The 17,343-nt window shown below is 37.1% G+C and overlaps 1 protein-coding gene across 2 annotated transcripts in view; it reads right to left on the bottom strand.

The window, feature by feature from the left end:
• LOC128659869 (gastrula zinc finger protein XlCGF26.1-like) overlaps positions 1-17,343 on the bottom strand; it is a 172,009-nt gene that overhangs the window by 129,748 nt on the left and 24,918 nt on the right. The window contains exon 2 of one of the 2 annotated variants that reach the window (XM_053713446.1): positions 14,705-14,787. The gene's annotated coding sequence lies outside the window, so the exon portion shown is untranslated. Of the gene's footprint in view, positions 1-14,699; positions 14,788-17,343 lie in introns of both variants that reach the window. The other variant, XM_053713447.1, reaches the window with a different exon arrangement.

Here is a 17,343-nt window from a genome sequence, read left to right as displayed (position 1 = left end):
TTAAACAAACAGCAACACAGACCCTGGCTTTATAGTGTGATTTAATAAGTACATCTGCGTGTAAATGTACCCAGTCTTTACAGTGTGATTTAATAAGTACATCTGCGTGTAAATGTACCCAGTCTTTACAGTGTGATTTAATAAGTACATCTGTGTGTAAATGTACCCAGGCTTTATAGTTTGATTTAATAAGTACATCTGTGTGTAAATGTACCCAGGCTTTATAGTGTGATTTAATAAGTACATCTGCGTGTAAATGTACCCAGGCTTTATAGTGTGATTTAATAAGTACACATCTGTGTGTAAATGTACCCAGGCTTTATAGTGTGATTTAATAAGTACACATCTGTGTGTAAATGTACCCAGGCTTTATAGTGTGATTTAATAAGTACATATGTGTGTAAATGTACCCAGGCTTTATAGTGTGATTTATTAAGTACATATCTGTGTGTAAATGTACCCAGTCTTTATAGTGTGCTTTAATAAGTACATCTGTGTGTAAATGTACCCAGGCTTTATAGTGTGATTTAATAAGTACATCTGTGCGTAAATGTACCCAGGCTTTATAGTGTGATTTAATAAGTGCACCTGTGTGTAAATGTACCCAAGCTCTATAGTGTGATTTAATAAGTGCACCTGTGTGTAAATGTACCCAGGCTTTATAGTGTAATTTAATAAGTACACCTGTGTGTAAATGTACACAGGCTCTATAGTGTGATGTAATAAGTACACATCTGTGTGTAAATGTACCCAGGCTCTATAGTGTGATGTAATAAGTACACATCTGTGTGTAAATGTATCCAGGCTTTAAAGTGTGATTTAATAAGTACACATCTGTGTGTAAACGTACCCAGGCTTTATAGTGTGATTTAATAAGTACATCTGTGTGTAAATGTACCCAGGCTTTATATTGTGATTTAATAAGTACATCTGTGTGTAAATGTACTTAGGCTTTATAGTGTAATTTAATAAGTACATCTGTGTGTAAATGTACCCATGCTTTATAGTGTGATTTAATAAGTACATCTGTGTGTAAATGTACCCAGGCTTTATAGTGTGATTTAATAAGTACATCTGTGTGTAAATGTACCCAAGCTTTATATTGTGATTTAATAAGTACATCTGTGTGTAAATGTACCAAGGCTTTATAGTGTAATTTAATAAGTACATCTCTGTGTGTAAATGTACCCAGGCTCTATAGTGTGATGTAATAAGTACACATCTGTGTGAAAATGTATCCAGGCTTTAAAGTGTGATTTAATAAGTACACATCTGTGTGTAAATGTATCCAGGCTTTATAGTGTGATTTAATAAGTACACATCTGTGTGTAAATGTACCCAGGCTTTATAGTGTGATTTAATAAGTACACATCTGTGTGTTAATGTACCCAGACTTTATAGTGTGATTTAATAAGTACATATGCGTGTAAATGTACCCAGGCTTTATAGTGTGATTTAATAAGCACACCTGTGTGTAAATGTACCCAAGTTTTATAGTGTTATTTAATAAGTACATCTGTGTATAAATGTACCCAGGCTTTATAGTGTGATTTAATAACTACATCTGTGTGTAAATGTACCCAGGCTTTATAGTGTGATTTAATAAGTACATATCTGTGTGTAAATGTACCCAGGCTTTATAGTGTGCTTTAATAAGTACATCTGTGTGTAAATGTATTCAGGCTTTATAGTGTGATTAAATAAGTACATATGCGTGTAAATGTACCCAGGCTTTGCAGTGTGATTTAATAAGTACATATCTGTGTGTAAATGTATCCAGGCTTTATAGTGTGATTTAATAAGTACATCTGTGTGTAAATGTACCCAGGCTTTATAGTGTGATTTAATAAGTTTATATATGTGTGTAAATGTACCCAGGCTTTATAGTGTGATTTAATAAGTACATCTGTGTGTAAATGTACCTAGGCTTTATAGTGTAATTTAATAAGTACACCTGTGTGTAAATGTACACAGGCTCTATAGTGTGATGTAATAAGTACATATCTGTGTTTAAATGTACCCAGGCTCTATAGTGTGATGTAATAAGTACACATCTGTGTGTAAATGTATCCAGGCTTTATAGTGTGATTTAATAAGTTTATATATGTGTGTAAATGTACCCAGGCTTTATAGTGTGATTTAATAAGTACATCTGTGTGTAAATGTACCTAGGCTTTATAGTGTAATTTAATAAGTACACCTGTGTGTAAATGTACACAGGCTCTATAGTGTGATGTAATAAGTACATATCTGTGTTTAAATGTACCCAGGCTCTATAGTGTGATGTAATAAGTACACATCTGTGTGTAAATGTATCCAGGCTTTATAGTGTGATTTAATAAGTGCATCTGTGTGTAAATGTACCCAGGCTTTATAGTGTGATTTAATAAGTACATATCTGTGTGTAAATGTATCCAGGCTTTATAGTGTGATTTAATAAGTGCATCTGTGTGTAAATGTACCCAGGCTTTGTAGTGTGATTTAATAAGTACATATCTGTGTGTAAATGTATCCAGGCTTTATAGTGTGATTTAATAAGTACACATCTGTGTGTAAATGTACCCAGGCTTTATAGTGTGATTTAATAAGCACACCTGTGTGTAAATGTACCCAAGTTTTATAGTGTTATTTAATAAGTACATCTGTGTATAAATGTACCCAGGCTTTATAGTGTGATTTAATAAGTACATCTGTGTGTAAATGTACCCAGGCTTTATAGTGTGATTTAATAAGTACATATCTGTGTGTAAATGTACCCAGGCTTTATAGTGTGCTTTAATAAGTACATCTGTGTGTAAATGTATTCAGGCTTTATAGTGTGATTTAATAAGTTTATATATGTGTGTGTAAATGTACCCAGGCTCTATAGTGTGATTTAATAAGTACACATCTGTGTGTAAATGTACCCAGGCTTTATAGTGTGATTTAATAAGTACATCTGTGTGTAAATGTACCCAGGCTTTATAGTGTGATTTAATAAGTACATCTGTGTGTAAATGTACCCAGGCTTTATAGTGTGATTTAATAAGTACATCTGTGTGTAAATATACCCAGGCTTTATAGTGTGATTTAATAAGTACATCTGTGTGTAAATGTACCCAGGCTTTATAGTGTGATTTAATAAGTACATCTGTGTGTAAATGTACCCAGGCTTTATAGTGTGTTTTAATAAGTACATCTGTGTGTAAATGTACGTAGGCTTTATAGTGTGATTTAATAAGTGCATCTGTGTGTAAATGTACCCAGGCTTTATAGTGTGATTTAATAAGTACAAATCTGTGTGTAAATGTACCCAGGCTTTATAGTGTGATTTAATAAGTACATCTGTGTGTAAATGTACCCAGGCTTTATAGTGTGATTTAATAAGTACATATCTGTGTGTAAATTACAAATTATAATAAACAATGTGACCACTCTCTGGTAAAACAAAAAGGGTAAATTTAAACAAAAAAGGCTTACAGTGAGGACCCTTTGTGCCTGCTAAAGGGTTAAAGCTGGAATGCTTCACGTGTCCCTTATACGAATCATCTGCTGCTCTGTATATCAGAGGATGGTAGTGATGCACAGAAATAGAGATTCTGGACCAAAACTGAACCCTAAGATCGAGGATGCACTTGCATAATTCGACTATTTAAAAAGGGACATGAAACCCTCATTTTCTCTCTCATGATTGAGTTAGAAAATAACATTTTAAACAACTTTCTCCCTTTTTATATTTTTTATTTTTAATTATTTACATTGTACATGGACAAACAAAAAAGTTCTCAACATCTTGAAATTTTGATGCAGAAAAAAAGCAACAAAAAAAAAACCACACACAATGTTTTGTTAACTTATTGACAACATAGTCTTAATCAACTTAAACAAATTTCAATTATTGCTGTATTAGCTACGACACAAACTGTACAATTTTCCCCTTTCCTGGGAGAAGGGTCATTGAAAGGATACGTTATATCAAGGGGTAGTTCCCCTCCTGGATCATACACTTTGGTGCCCTATACAGTTGCGGAAACAGGGGAAAGAGGGGGGGGGGGAGAGGAGGAGGAGACAGGAAAAAAAAAATTATTACATTGTATTAATTAATTTTCCAGGATCACCAGACCCCAAGTAAAACTAGTTCTGAATGCCGGAATGGAAATATTAAATGGTCTATTTCGCCTGGAGATAAACTCTTAATAAACATAGACCATTTTTGAAAGAAAAGGCAAATATCTTGGTCGTTATTCATATCCGTGTCATGTTGCTCTATCTTACATTGCTTTTGCACATAATTTTTAATTTCTATGAAACTGGGAACATTAGTTTTCTTCCAGTAACGGAAAATCAGATTTCTAACAGAGAGGATAATTGTGTTTATAAGTTTCTTATAAATTCGTTTTTCAGGATCTTCCCATAGGAAGATACTGTGAAAAAAAGAAAATTCAATCGTAGGCACTATCAGGACCCTATTGATCCAATATTCTACTTTGCGGCATAGCTGTCTGTAGCGGAGAGGCAGTAGGATTGGCAATATCTTTTAGTTAAGCAGAGACATCCTCATTTTAAAAATGTTGTCTAAATAATTCAGTCCAAGTTTAAGTCTAAATCAGCTATTTATTTTGCTTCTAGCCACTGCTTAAAAACTGGTGCAACAACTACAACTGTCTCAGACAATACAGTTAGACAATACAGAAGTTAACCCCTCCAGTACTGTTGGATTTGCACCCTGTACCCATAATGGGCACAGGGTGACTTAACATAATGCCCGAATCCATAATCCGTAGGGAGGTTGACAGAGGGGTCTGTCACATGGCCCCCTCCTAGTGGGACACTCCGGCAGACCTGGCTTGACCCTTTGGCGGGTCAACTTGGGGATGACCGGACTAGGAGGTGGTAGGAATGTAAGTTTGCCGGGACAATCCATCTGCATTCCCATTATGAGAGAGAATTCCTGTCCGTATAAATAAGGGTTCAACTTCTTCAATGCCCAGACCAGGGCTAAACATTCCTTCAAGTTTTTGTTTTCAGAGACAAATCTCATCGGCTTCTTTACGAGTTTTTTGTACCTGCTCTTTATAGGTATCCACAAGCCCTTCATACTGACGTAGGGTGCTCTTGAGTTGCTGAACCTCACTATGAGCCAGCGTCAGCTTCTCCTCCAGTGTCGCTAAGTTTGTCTTTAATGTTTCACTCTGAAGCTGGTGTTTTCTGCGGTCTGTCGGTGCAGCTTGTCTAGCGGAGATTCCCGTTCTAAACACGCTTTTTTCTCTGCGCTCCTCTTCTCTCCCGCTAGCACCGTTACGTGATTGTTTAACGTGACCATTTCATCCTCTACTTGACTCTTCTCCTTCATCAGCGCATTGTAACGGGACTTCCATGTATCAATAGCGGATAGAGATTTACTGAGCTCAGCATCCTGGGGCTTAGCAGCAGGTGTGTCTATCTTGGCGGCACGAATCTGGGCATGTATAGTCACAGGGTTAACATCGGCGGGACCCATGGGAGCATAGGCAGAAACAAGGGGGGCCAAGTTATTTCCAAGGAGAACATCAGCTGGTAAGTCCTTCATGATCCCCACATTCACATGTCTAGCGCCCACTCCCAAATCCAAATGTACCCAGGCAACAGGTAGGCGGAACACAGCACCCCCTGCTACCCTCACAGCCACAGTGTCTCCGGTGTGCTGGTTCTCGGACACCAAGTTCTTTTGGAGCAAGGTCATGGTAGCATCAGTATCTCGTAGACCACTGACCTCCTTCCCATTCACTTTAACCAGTTGCCGGTGCTGTTGTCAGTTATCCCGGTGGGCAGCTTGCACGGGTCTGCTTCATGTAGGATGCCCCAGCATTCTTCCTTCTTTAAGCAGTGGGCAGCAGGCTGAGGGTTACGTGAATTTCCGCCGGCGGGTCTCCACCAGGACTGTGCTTGGTTCACTGTGTTTAGGGGACACTCTGGTCTTTTGTGCCCTATTTGCTTACATCCAAAGCACCGAATAGGTTGTGAGTAGTCCCGTGAGTTGAACCGGGCTGTCTGAAGATAGTTTGTGGCTGAAGGCGGTGTGGTAGAGCGGTGCGCCGGGGGTTGGTAACTGGTAGCTGCTGGGGTGACTGTGGGTCAGTACTCCACTCTGGCAGGGGGTTTAGTGGTAGCAGTGTCCAGTTTGCGGGCATCCGTATACTCATCTGCCAGGCGAGCAGCTTCATGCAGTGTGGAGGGTTTACGGCCCCAAACCCACTCTCTAACTCCTGCTGATAACTTGTCAAAGCAATGTTCCAACAGGAATAGCTGCAGCACCTCTTCCCCAGATAAGGCTTGGCACCCCGCCATCCAGTGAGCTGCTGTGCGGTGCACCTTACATGCCCACTCAACGTAGGAATCACCAGCTAATTTAACAGTGTCTCTGAACCGCCTCCTGTATGCCTCCGGTGTAACCGCATACCTGGAGAGCAGAGCCTCTTTTACAGCATTATAATACCTGACTTCCTCATCTGGAATGGCCCGAAAAGCCTCACTGGCCCGGCCGGATAATTTTCCGGATAATATTGTGACCCAGTCCTCTGCGGGTACCTTGTGTAGTGCACATTGCCTCTCAAAATCCGCAAGGTACCCATCAATCTCTCCTCCTGTTTCCATTAAGTTTTTAAAAGCTGCAAAGTGTACCTCTCTCTTTTCCACTGGGGTTGCTGTGACTTGGGCTGCTGCAGCGCTGCTTTGGTGAAGTAGATTGGCATCCACAGCTGCTATGACCCGGTCGATAATTTCGGCAGTCGGGTTGGGGCCATAATGTGTCAGTCTTATTTTAACCGCCCGGTCAAAGCTTGCTTCTTCGGGAGTTCTGTCTGATATGCTGGGCTCATTAGTTCCTTCGGGCCCTGGTACTCCGTCCATCTCGGTCAGTATTGTAATAATCTCCCTCTTCATGAGGTTACTGGCTTGTCTGCCCCGTTGTTCTAGCAGGTCTTTAAGGGTGGCTCTTTTCAGCCTTTCATACTGTATTCCCATTAGGTCCGGATATGTAGTTGCTCTTCTGGGCTATGAGGACTACCCCGTTGCTTGCCACCAATTGTAGCGGAGAGGCTGTAGGATTGGCAATATCTTTTAGTTATGACAAAGAAAAAAATAATAGTGCTAAAAGTCTAAAGAGTTTCACAAGCCTCTCTCTGACCACTTCTCCAAATGGCCACAATGACAGACAAAAAAAGATTAGGGGAATGAGAGGGCGCTCAAGCCAGGAAAAAACATCACACTTAATCTGTAGATACTATGGAAAAAATGAATCAACAAATAATGTGAATTTGAAAAGATTTTACTACAATAAAACACATTAAATATATAAGGGACGTCTCCCTTTGGAAAGTATATAAATATATATCATAAATAATATACTCTAAAAAGAAAATAATAAATAACTTGCTATAATACCACCCTAAAAATTTATGTATAAAAAAAAATATATGTATCCAAAAAATATGAAAAAATCAAAAGAAAATGTGACCAAAAATCCTTTGTTGAAAAACATGTAGGTCAAATTTACATCAGGTAATAGTTAGAAGTTCATAATATAAAGGCAATGATATTGTCCATGAAGTTGATAAAGTTGATGTCCAGATAAAGTTAATATAATATTGATTGATATATGGCAATTCTTACTAGGTACCTAGTTCATTGCCCGCGCGTCTATACGCTAAGTGCGGGTCTTCACAGGCAAATTGACTTCTGCTGCTGCCGGGCTCCTGTCTGTATGAGAGATGCTAGGAGCGGCGAGAGTTCAGAGAGAGGCAGACATTGGATATCACTTTTGAAGCAGTGAGTGTGTTAGCTCAGTTACGAACTGAGGCTGCCATATATCAATTGGATCCACCGCCATCATCTGCTTACAAGGTGAGCCATACTACACAGATCATATCTGCCTAAGAATATTCAGGCAGGGCGCCACAGAGTGCTGTCATCTGATTATACTAGTGGCTCATACACAAAAGACTGTTTTAAGTATCTATTAAGAATGTTTTTATACACTTACGCTATAAGGTGGAACACTAATCACTGTTTACACAGTACGTTTTCGTTCAGCAACAGTGTTGCGATTTACAAGAGTTTTTATAACGGAATAGTTTCTATAACTATTAGACATTATATCAATCAATATTATATTAACTTTATCTGGACATCAACTTTATCAACTTCATGGACAATATCATTGCCTTTATATTATGAACTAACTATTATCTGATGTAAATTTGACCTACATATTTTTCAACAAAGGATTTTTGGTCACATTTTCTTTTTTCTTTTGATTTTTTCCTATTTTTTGGATACATATATTTTTTATATACATAAATTTTTAGGGTGGTATTCTAGCAAGTTATTTATTATTTTCTTTTTAGAGTATATTATTTATGATATATATTTATATACTTGCCTAAGGGAGACGTCCCTTATATATTTAATGTGTTTTATTGTAGTAAAATCTTTTCAAATTCACATTATTTGTTGATTCATTTTTTCCATAGTATCTACAGATTAAGTGTAATATATTTTAGTTAAGCAGAGACATCCTCATCTTAAAAATGTTGTCTAAATAATTCAGTCCAAGTTTAAGTCTAAATAAGCTATTTATTTTGCTTCTAGCCACTGCTTAAAAACTGGTGCAACAACTACAACTGTCTCAGACAATACAGCTAGACAATACAGTTAGACAATACAGAAGTTAACCCCTCCAGTACTGTTGGATTTGCACCCTGTACCCATAATGGGCACAGGGTGACTTAACATAATGCCTGAATCCATAATGCGTAGGGAGGTTGACAGAGGGGTCTGTCACACTGTCTGATTCTAGGACAATCCCAGATCATATGCTTCAGGTCAGCTGCCTTACGGGAGCATTTTGGACATGTTGAGAAAAACCTATTTCCACATTTAGCACCCTTTGCTGGTGTATAGTAAACCTGATATAGGAGCTTTATATGATATTCTCTCCATGTTAAAGACACTGTAGTAATTTTTGCTCTTTCAATTGACCTTTGAATAATATCATGATTAGTGGCTAGCTGAGGGTCCACATTGTTCCATTGTTGGGATAATTGTTCTAGGTTCATGTCTCCTCTTTTTGAAATTAATAGTTGGTAGCATAACGAAATTGAGTGTATTCCCCCTCTCACCAGTGGGAACCATCTCTCAAGGGGTCCCCAAGTCCAATTCCACCCATGTTCAGTAGTTAATTTAAAAACATAGTGTCTTGCCTGTAAGTATGCAAAGAAGTCAATATTAGGAAAGTTATATTCCCTTTTAAGTGTATCAAAAGATTTAACAGTTGTTGAATTTGTGTCTATTAGGTCAAAGATCTTAGTTTGGCCCAGGTTTTCCCATCTTTTGAATAAAGGAGATTGGATTCCCATTTTAAATTCAGGATTACCTACCAAAGTTTGGAATCTTGGAATATGTGGATCTATCCCTGTCATCCCTAAAAGTTTCCAGAATGCTTGGATTAGTATAAAAATAGATCTAAGGTGTTTAACATTTTTTGGCATTGATTTACTCCTGCAGTGTAATAGGGAAGATGGGAGGTATGGGTAAAGAATGTTTCGCTCCAACACATTTTTGGTAACATAGTTAACATCCTCCGCCCTCCCTTGCCAGGGAAAGCCTGCCCAAAGATATTCTTGGTATTTTATTTTGCCAGATAAACTGGCGTAACATAGAGTTAATGTCATTTAAATCTTTTGTCTTTAGAAGTACTGGGGTGTTTTGTAAGACATAAAGTATCTTAGGTAAAAGAATCATCTTGAACAAGGCAATCCTCCCAGAAATAGAGAGCGGGAAACTCTGCCAGTTTTTCATAGTCTCTTTAATTTTATGAAGAATTGGTATGATGTTAAGTTCATACCATAAATCTGGGTTGCGAGAAATATAGATGCCTAAGTATTTAAAAGCCTCCTTAACTGGTTGAAAGGGAACATTAATAGCCGAACTTGGCTCCCTCTTCAGCCACAGGATCTCCGATTTTAAAACATTGACCCTATAGCCGGAGAAGGAGCCAAACTGATCAATTATTGTGAGCAATTTGGGAAAATTGATTTTAGAGTTAGATACATATAATAATATGTCATCTGCATATAAAGCTATTTTCAACTCAGTTTGCCTTATCTTGATCCCTTCTATTTGTTGTCTAATCATAATGGCTAGAGATTCAATTGCTATGTAGAACAGAAGTGGGGACAAGGGGCAGCCTTGTCACATTCCTCGTTTCAGTGTTATTTCTGAGGATTCCATATTATTGATAATCAATTTTGTATGTGCATTATATTGTATTTTTTAGATGAATTCTATGTTGCCTTTAAAGCCAAACTTATTTAAGGAGAATAATATGTGATCCTGATGGACAGAGTCGAAGGCTGAATTTCTATTGTTTAGAAAGCCTGCTTGGTCTTTATGAATTATATTGGGTAAGGCTGTCTGCAATCGAGAAGCTAGAATTGAGGCTAATAACTTATAGTCAGTGTTGAGTAGTGCTATGGGTCTGTAGGAATCCTTTTTAAGAGGATCTTTCCCTGGTTTTAAAATCAGAGTTGCATAGGATGCTAAAAAATTGGCAGGGACTGAGTTATTCTGAGCAAAGAAATAATTATAAAGGTTCTTCAAATGAGGCGTTACTTGCTGCTCTAAAATCTTATAGTATTCATTGGGCAGGGCATTTGGCCCTGAAGATTTGTTTAAAGATAATTTTTGAATAGCTTTAGATATTTCATGTTCAGAGATGGGGGAGTTTATGGTGTGTATCATGTCCATATTTAAAGATGGATAAGTCAACTTTTCCCAGTATCTTTCTCTTTGAAGGTAGTTGGATTCTCTATATTCATAAATCTTTCTATAATAGTCAGTAAAAGTCTCCATTATTTCTTCAGGAGTATTACAAATCTTGTCTTCACTTTGTATTCTCTGAAATACCGGAGATTTGTTGTTATTTTTAACTAAAGAGGCAAGAAGCTTGCCTGATTTATTACCCTGCCTGTAATATTTGGCTTGAGTTTTAAGCTCTCTTTGAGTGGTTTCTTTTAAGAGAAACATGCCTCTTTCTTTTTTGGCTTTATTATATCTATCCCAGATTGGTTGTGTTTTGGATTGCAGATATTTATTATAGGAATTAGTTATAAATTGGGAAACTCTCTTTCTCTTTTTTTCTGCCTAAAATTATAAGCCAAAATTGAATATATCAAGGTAACCATTGTTATATTGTATATATTCCTCAAATTTGGCTTTAAGCCAGTTTTTAAATTTAATATTAGTGTATAAGTACCTAGAATAATAAAAACGAGCAGGAAGATCATTGTTATTTCTAGTAAAGATTTGCAGCGAGATTGGGGCATGATCCGATAGGCAGATAGAATGAATATCAGTTTTAAGTTTCATTTTAGCTATATTATCATCTATTAAAAAAGTCAATTCTAGACAGCGTTTTGTGCGCTTTCGATAAGCAAGAATATTTTCTAATTTCAGGATTTTGAGTCCTCCAAATATCTCTTAAGCCAAGGTTTTGAAAAATAACTCTTAATAACCCAGTCGCTAACCGATCTCTCTTAGTCCTTATAGGTTTAGATTTTTGTCTAAATCTATCTAATAGGGAGTGAGGGGTCATATTAAAATCTCCTCCAACTAACAGGAAACCTGGGCCCAACTGCAATATCTTCAATTGGAGGTAATCCCAAAACTCTCTACAGAAGTAGTTAGGAGCATACACGTTGCATATTATGTAAGTTATAGTATCCAGTTTTATTCTGAGGAGGAGATATCTGCCCTCAGAATCCATATCCACTGACAAAATTTCATAATTAATTTTTTTTTCCAATTAAGATAGCTACCCCTCTTTTTCTTTTCTTACTTTGTGTAGCAATGACACTTTCTATCCAAGCAAATTTAAATTTTTTTGCTTCCTCAGCATTTAAGTGTGTTTCCTGGAGTAGCGCAATATCAGTTTTTAACTTTCTTAAATGTGTTATAATAGATTTTCGTTTAATGGGAGATGTTATGCCCCTTATATTCCAAGATATGATATTTAACACAGCTGACCTATTCATGTTTTTTCAAAAGACAACAAAAGAGAAAAAAACAAACAAAAAAAAACAAAAAAAAAAACTTCCTTCCCCTTCACACCCCATCCCCGCGACCCCCTCCCAATAAAAACCCTACCCCAAGAACCAAGGAAGAGCCAAACCATTTTCAGACAATCAGTAATTTAGAACTTCAAACAATCAGTAGTTTAAGCCAAATTCTTCTTTGGATTTGTATCTAAAAGAATCTCTCTGACTATCTGGGAATGCTCTGCTTCCCTAATTTTACAAAAAAAAAAAAGTCTTGTCTTGGGCCATAATTTTTAATCTAGCCAGGTAAATTATGGTGGCTTGTGCACCCTGATTAATTAACTTAGTACAAAGTGGGGAGAACTCTTTTCTCTTGAGGGACGTCTCATATGAGAAATCCTGAAACAGAAGAATTTTAGATCCATTTATCATAATGGGTTGTTTTTTTCGAAATTGTCGCAAAAATGTAACCTTATCTTGGAAGTTCAGAAATCTAGCCAGCAGGGGTCTAGGTCTAGAGTTCGAACCTCCACTATGATTGAGGCTCCCCACTCTGTGTGCTCTTTCGACTAGAATAGGCGTGCCAGATGTTGAGATATCCATTAACTGTGGTAGTGTAATCGAAACAAATTTAATTAGATCTTCATATTCCCTACTCTCAGGGAGGCCTATAATACGTAAATTGTTCCTTCTGGAGCGGTTTTCCAAGTCTTTTATTTTATTTAATAATTTATTAACAGCAAGACTATTGTTTTCTACTCTAGGTCTAAGAGAATCTTGCATATCTTCTAAGTCTGACAATCTTTTTTCTGCATCTTGTAATCTGGTTGCGAACTGCCTAACTTCATTAGTAAGATGTGATAGATCTTGTTTGATTTCATCTCTTAAGGTTTCAAACTTTGGGGTAAGAGCACCCGCTATACTTTCTACTAATCCTTGCATATCGACACATTCAGTGGTTTTAGAGGTGTTGATAGGTGGTGGGTGAATTTCGACAGGTGTTTCTGTGAGATTTTTGTTCTTTCTCTCCCTTGACTTAGTAGCCATGGTTAAGGAATTTATCCATGTGGCATAGTAAGCCGTGCAATTCTAAAGCCCCCTCCTATACTCAAACCGGAGGGGGGAGTGAAAAAGAAGAGTGGAAGAAAAAAAAAAAAGGGGTGAGTAAAGGGCGATTTGTGATAGGATTAAATATTATGAATGTGTGTTTATGCAGGAGAGTTGATAAGCAACGCCCTTATTTGGGTGCTTTAATTAGATTTAAAGAAGGCAAAAAGGAGGATACTAAGAAGAGATACTTTTTAGTTAATACTTATTGTTTCTATCTCCCTTTAAACAATACAATAGATAATTACCTCCAGTCCAGAAGTACACAGTATGCCAGTTAAGTTTAGTAATATTATTATGTGATTTTTGCTAAGCAGTTATCCTCTTTGTCCCGTACAAGCAAAAACATTAAACTCAGTAGTTAATGATACAGTAAGAGGGAATAATTTACAGGTTATGCTATTAACAATCAGATTTATTCTTATCAGACCAACAAATTACCCCAAAGCACCTCTTATGTTAAGTGTCAGTCTGCAGTCCCTTAGTTAAGCAAGCATAGGAATAAGCATACATACACAAAAGAGAGTAAATTCAATTAACCTCAGACGAGTTATTTTTTGCCAGACAGGAAGAAAATAAATTATTGCAGTAGGTAACAATATTAGGGATTTATTTCCCTTAATTCTTTCCTAATTATTAAAGATTTCCCTTTCTATCTCTTATTTCCTTCCCCTTCCTTTTTAATTTGAAGAGTCAGTATTAATGTATCCCAATTTTAGATCCTGAAATGGATTTGCTTAAATACAAATTAACAAGCAAATAAATACAAAATAATACTAAATTGGCCCTTATTCAGAAATTTTCTCATATTATACTCAAAATTATTTCATTATTTAACTTAACCAAGCTACTTTACCCTTATGTGGCTAAGTGCAATGTAACAAGCAGAAAAACATTTAGAATGCAAGGGAGATAGAAATTACTTAGTGAGATAAGCAAGCAGAAAGCAGAACATAGTCAGTGCAGTATTGCATGTGGGGGGCTGGCCCAACGTTAAAGCCCACTCTCAATAAGTGTCCCCTCCAAAGCACAAGTTCAACAAAGAAGCTTTGAGCGTTATTTAGCCACTTAGCCAAGTAAGGAGCAAAATACAGTTAATATGTTGCCGCAAGTGCAAAGCCCGTCCAGAGTTTAGGGCTTGGTTTTATACCTGTCCAATCTGAGGTGTTTGCGGTGTATTCATTATTTAACTTAGCCAAGCTGTTTTATCTTTATGTTGCCAAATGCAGTATATCAGACAGAAATAGAATGCAGAGGAGATAGAGATAAGCAAGCAGAAAGCAGGGCATAGTCAGTGCAGTATTGCGTGTGGAGGGCCAGTCCAGCGTTAAAGCCCATTCTCAATAAGTGTCCCATCCAAAGCACAAGTTCAACAAAGAAGCTTAGAGCGTTATTTAGCCACTTAGCCAGGTAGGAAGCAAAGTTCAGTTAGTGTGTTACCGCAAGTACAAAGCCAATCCAGATTTTAGGGTTTGGTTTATGCCTGTCCAATCTGAGGTGTTTGCGGTATATTGTAAGAAGAACATTTTTATGCTTTACCTTACCAAGGATGATCTCTAGGCTGCTTGCCGTATTTGTAGATTGTTGTCAATTATGCTTTGCTCCTCAGCGATATCCCAGCAGTTACCTGTTAGTGCAGAGTAAGGATTATTTTTAATCTCCAGATATACACATCCACTAGAGGCGCGGAAAGTGTTGGTCACAGAGCCAGAAGCAGCGGATGTCACCCCACTGCGAGCCAGAGGATAATAGCAGATGTCAAAAGTCTAGCTGTCAATCTCCCTCACGCAGCATCGGTGGGAGGGAGAGACAGCCGAATTGCTTGTTTCTTACTGAACTCATGGGTGAGCCAATCACAATCGATATACATGTTCAGCCACCAATCAACAGCTAGAACCTAGGTTCTCTGCTGCTCCTGAGCTTGCCAAGATAAACCTCTTGTTATCCTTTGCTGAAAGAAGGAAGCAAATTAAATAATAGAACTAAATTGTAAAGTTGTTTAAAATTGTATTCTCTATCTGAATCATGAAATAAAATTTTTGTGTTTCATGTCCTTTTAACCCTTTGAGTGCTAATGACGCCTCTGAGCCATCACAGAGTTTCCCACTCTGGTGCTAATGACGGCTCAGAGCCGTCATGAGCACTCTCCCACCTTGAGGGAGATCTGGGGGCTCCCACCCGCTCCTACCCCGGCCTGTAGAGTGACAGTCATGCCGGAGCTTCCCGTTTTGCGTGGTGACATCACGCGCAATAACGTCACTGCGCAACTTTATTTATACTTAACAATGTTAAGTATAGGAGCAGGGGGCATGCTGCTTAGAAGCCTGTATCTCAGGCATCTAAGCAGCTACAGACCCCCAAGACCCACCATTGGAAAGGTAATCGCCTAACCTAAACAAAAAAAATGTTCAAAAAATAAAAAAACATGCTTAGCACTCAAAGGGTTAATGAATTTATCTGAATTGAAAAGCTGCAAGCCAATAAAATAAAATAACCACACTTTTATTGACAGTAACACACAAAAATTGGACAAAAAAATCTTAAAACAATAATATGCTACACAATAATTTTAATAAGAAAAAAAGGCAAAAAAAAATAAAATAAACAAAAAAAACTAACGAAAAAAACGATACCATTTTTTCGGCCAAAAAGTTTCTGCATCCCTACTTAAAACAATATTAAATATCAATATATTGTATTATTCTGTAGTTCTGTATAACAGAATCAGATTTAACCAATTATCCAAATAAAGTATAGCCCTAGAAAGCTATTATTGTATGCAGAACAGTAAGTCAAGTGCAGAACAGTAAGTCAAGTAACAAACAGCAGCTCTAGGCTAGCATCACATTTGTAATATGCTACACAATCATTTTACTGAAAATAGGCAAAAAAAACCCAGAAAAACAAAATAACCGAAATTGCTATTTTCTGCCGAAACGTTTCTGCGGCCGAAATTTCGGTGCATCCCTAGTGGATAGCAGAATTGTATGGTAATTAAAGGGACAGTAAAGTCATCATTAGACATTCAGGATTTAGACAGAGCATATCATTTTAAACGACTTTACATTTTACTTCTATTATTTATATTGCTTCCTTCTTTTGTTATCCTAGGTTCTAGCTGCCGATTGGTGGCTGTAATATATATATATATATATATGTATATATATATATATATATATATATATATATATATATATATATATATATATATATATATATAAAAAACATAATTTATGTGAGAACTTACCTGATAAATTCATTTCTTTCATATTAGCAAGAGTCCATGAGCTAGTGACGTATGGGATATACAAACCTACCAGGAGGGGCAAAGTTTCCCAAACCTCAAAATGCCTATAAATACACCCCTCACCACACCCACAATTCAGTTTAATGAATAGCCAAGTAGTGGGGTGATAAAGAAAGGAGTAAAAAGCATCAACAAAGGAATTTGGAAATAATTGTGCTTTATACAAAAAAACATAACCACCATAAAAAGGGTAGGCCTCATGGACTCTTGCCAATATGAAAGAAATGAATTTATCAGGTAAGTTCTTACATAAATTATGTTTTCTTTCATGTAATTGGCAAGAGTCCATGAGCTAGTGACGTATGAGATAGCAATACCCAAGATGTGGAACTCCACGCAAGAGTCACTAGAGAGGGAGAGATAAAAATAAAAACAGCCATTTTTCGCTGAAAAATTAATACACAACCCAAAATATAAATTTATTCTCATAATGAAAAGAAAAACTTAAAACAGCAGAAGACTCAAACTGAAACAGCTGCCTGAAGAACTTTTCTACCAAAAACTGCTTCTGAAGAAGCAAATACATCAAAACGGTAGAATTTAGTAAATGTATGCAAAGAAGACCAAGTTGCTGCTTTGCAAATCTAATCAACTGAAGCTTCATTCTTAAAAGCCCATGAAGTGGAGACTGATCTAGTAGAATGAGCTGTAATTCTCTGAGGCGGGGCTTGAACCGACTCCAAATAAGCTTGAAGAATCAAAAGTTTTAACCACGAAGCCAAGGAAAAAGCAGAAGCCTTCTGACCTTTCCTAGAACCAGAAAAGATAGTAAATAGACTAGAAGTCTTCCTGAAATCTTTAGTAGCTTCAATATAATATTTCAAAGCTCACACCATATCCAAAGAATTGTTAGGAAGGAAGGGACAACAATTTCTC

The sequence above is a fragment of the Bombina bombina genome, chromosome 5 (genome assembly GCF_027579735.1).
Source record: "Bombina bombina isolate aBomBom1 chromosome 5, aBomBom1.pri, whole genome shotgun sequence".
NCBI classification, from domain to species: domain Eukaryota; kingdom Metazoa; phylum Chordata; class Amphibia; order Anura; family Bombinatoridae; genus Bombina; species Bombina bombina.
Note: the sequence above shows the minus strand (reverse complement) of the source record. Positions and strands in the feature narration are given on the sequence as shown.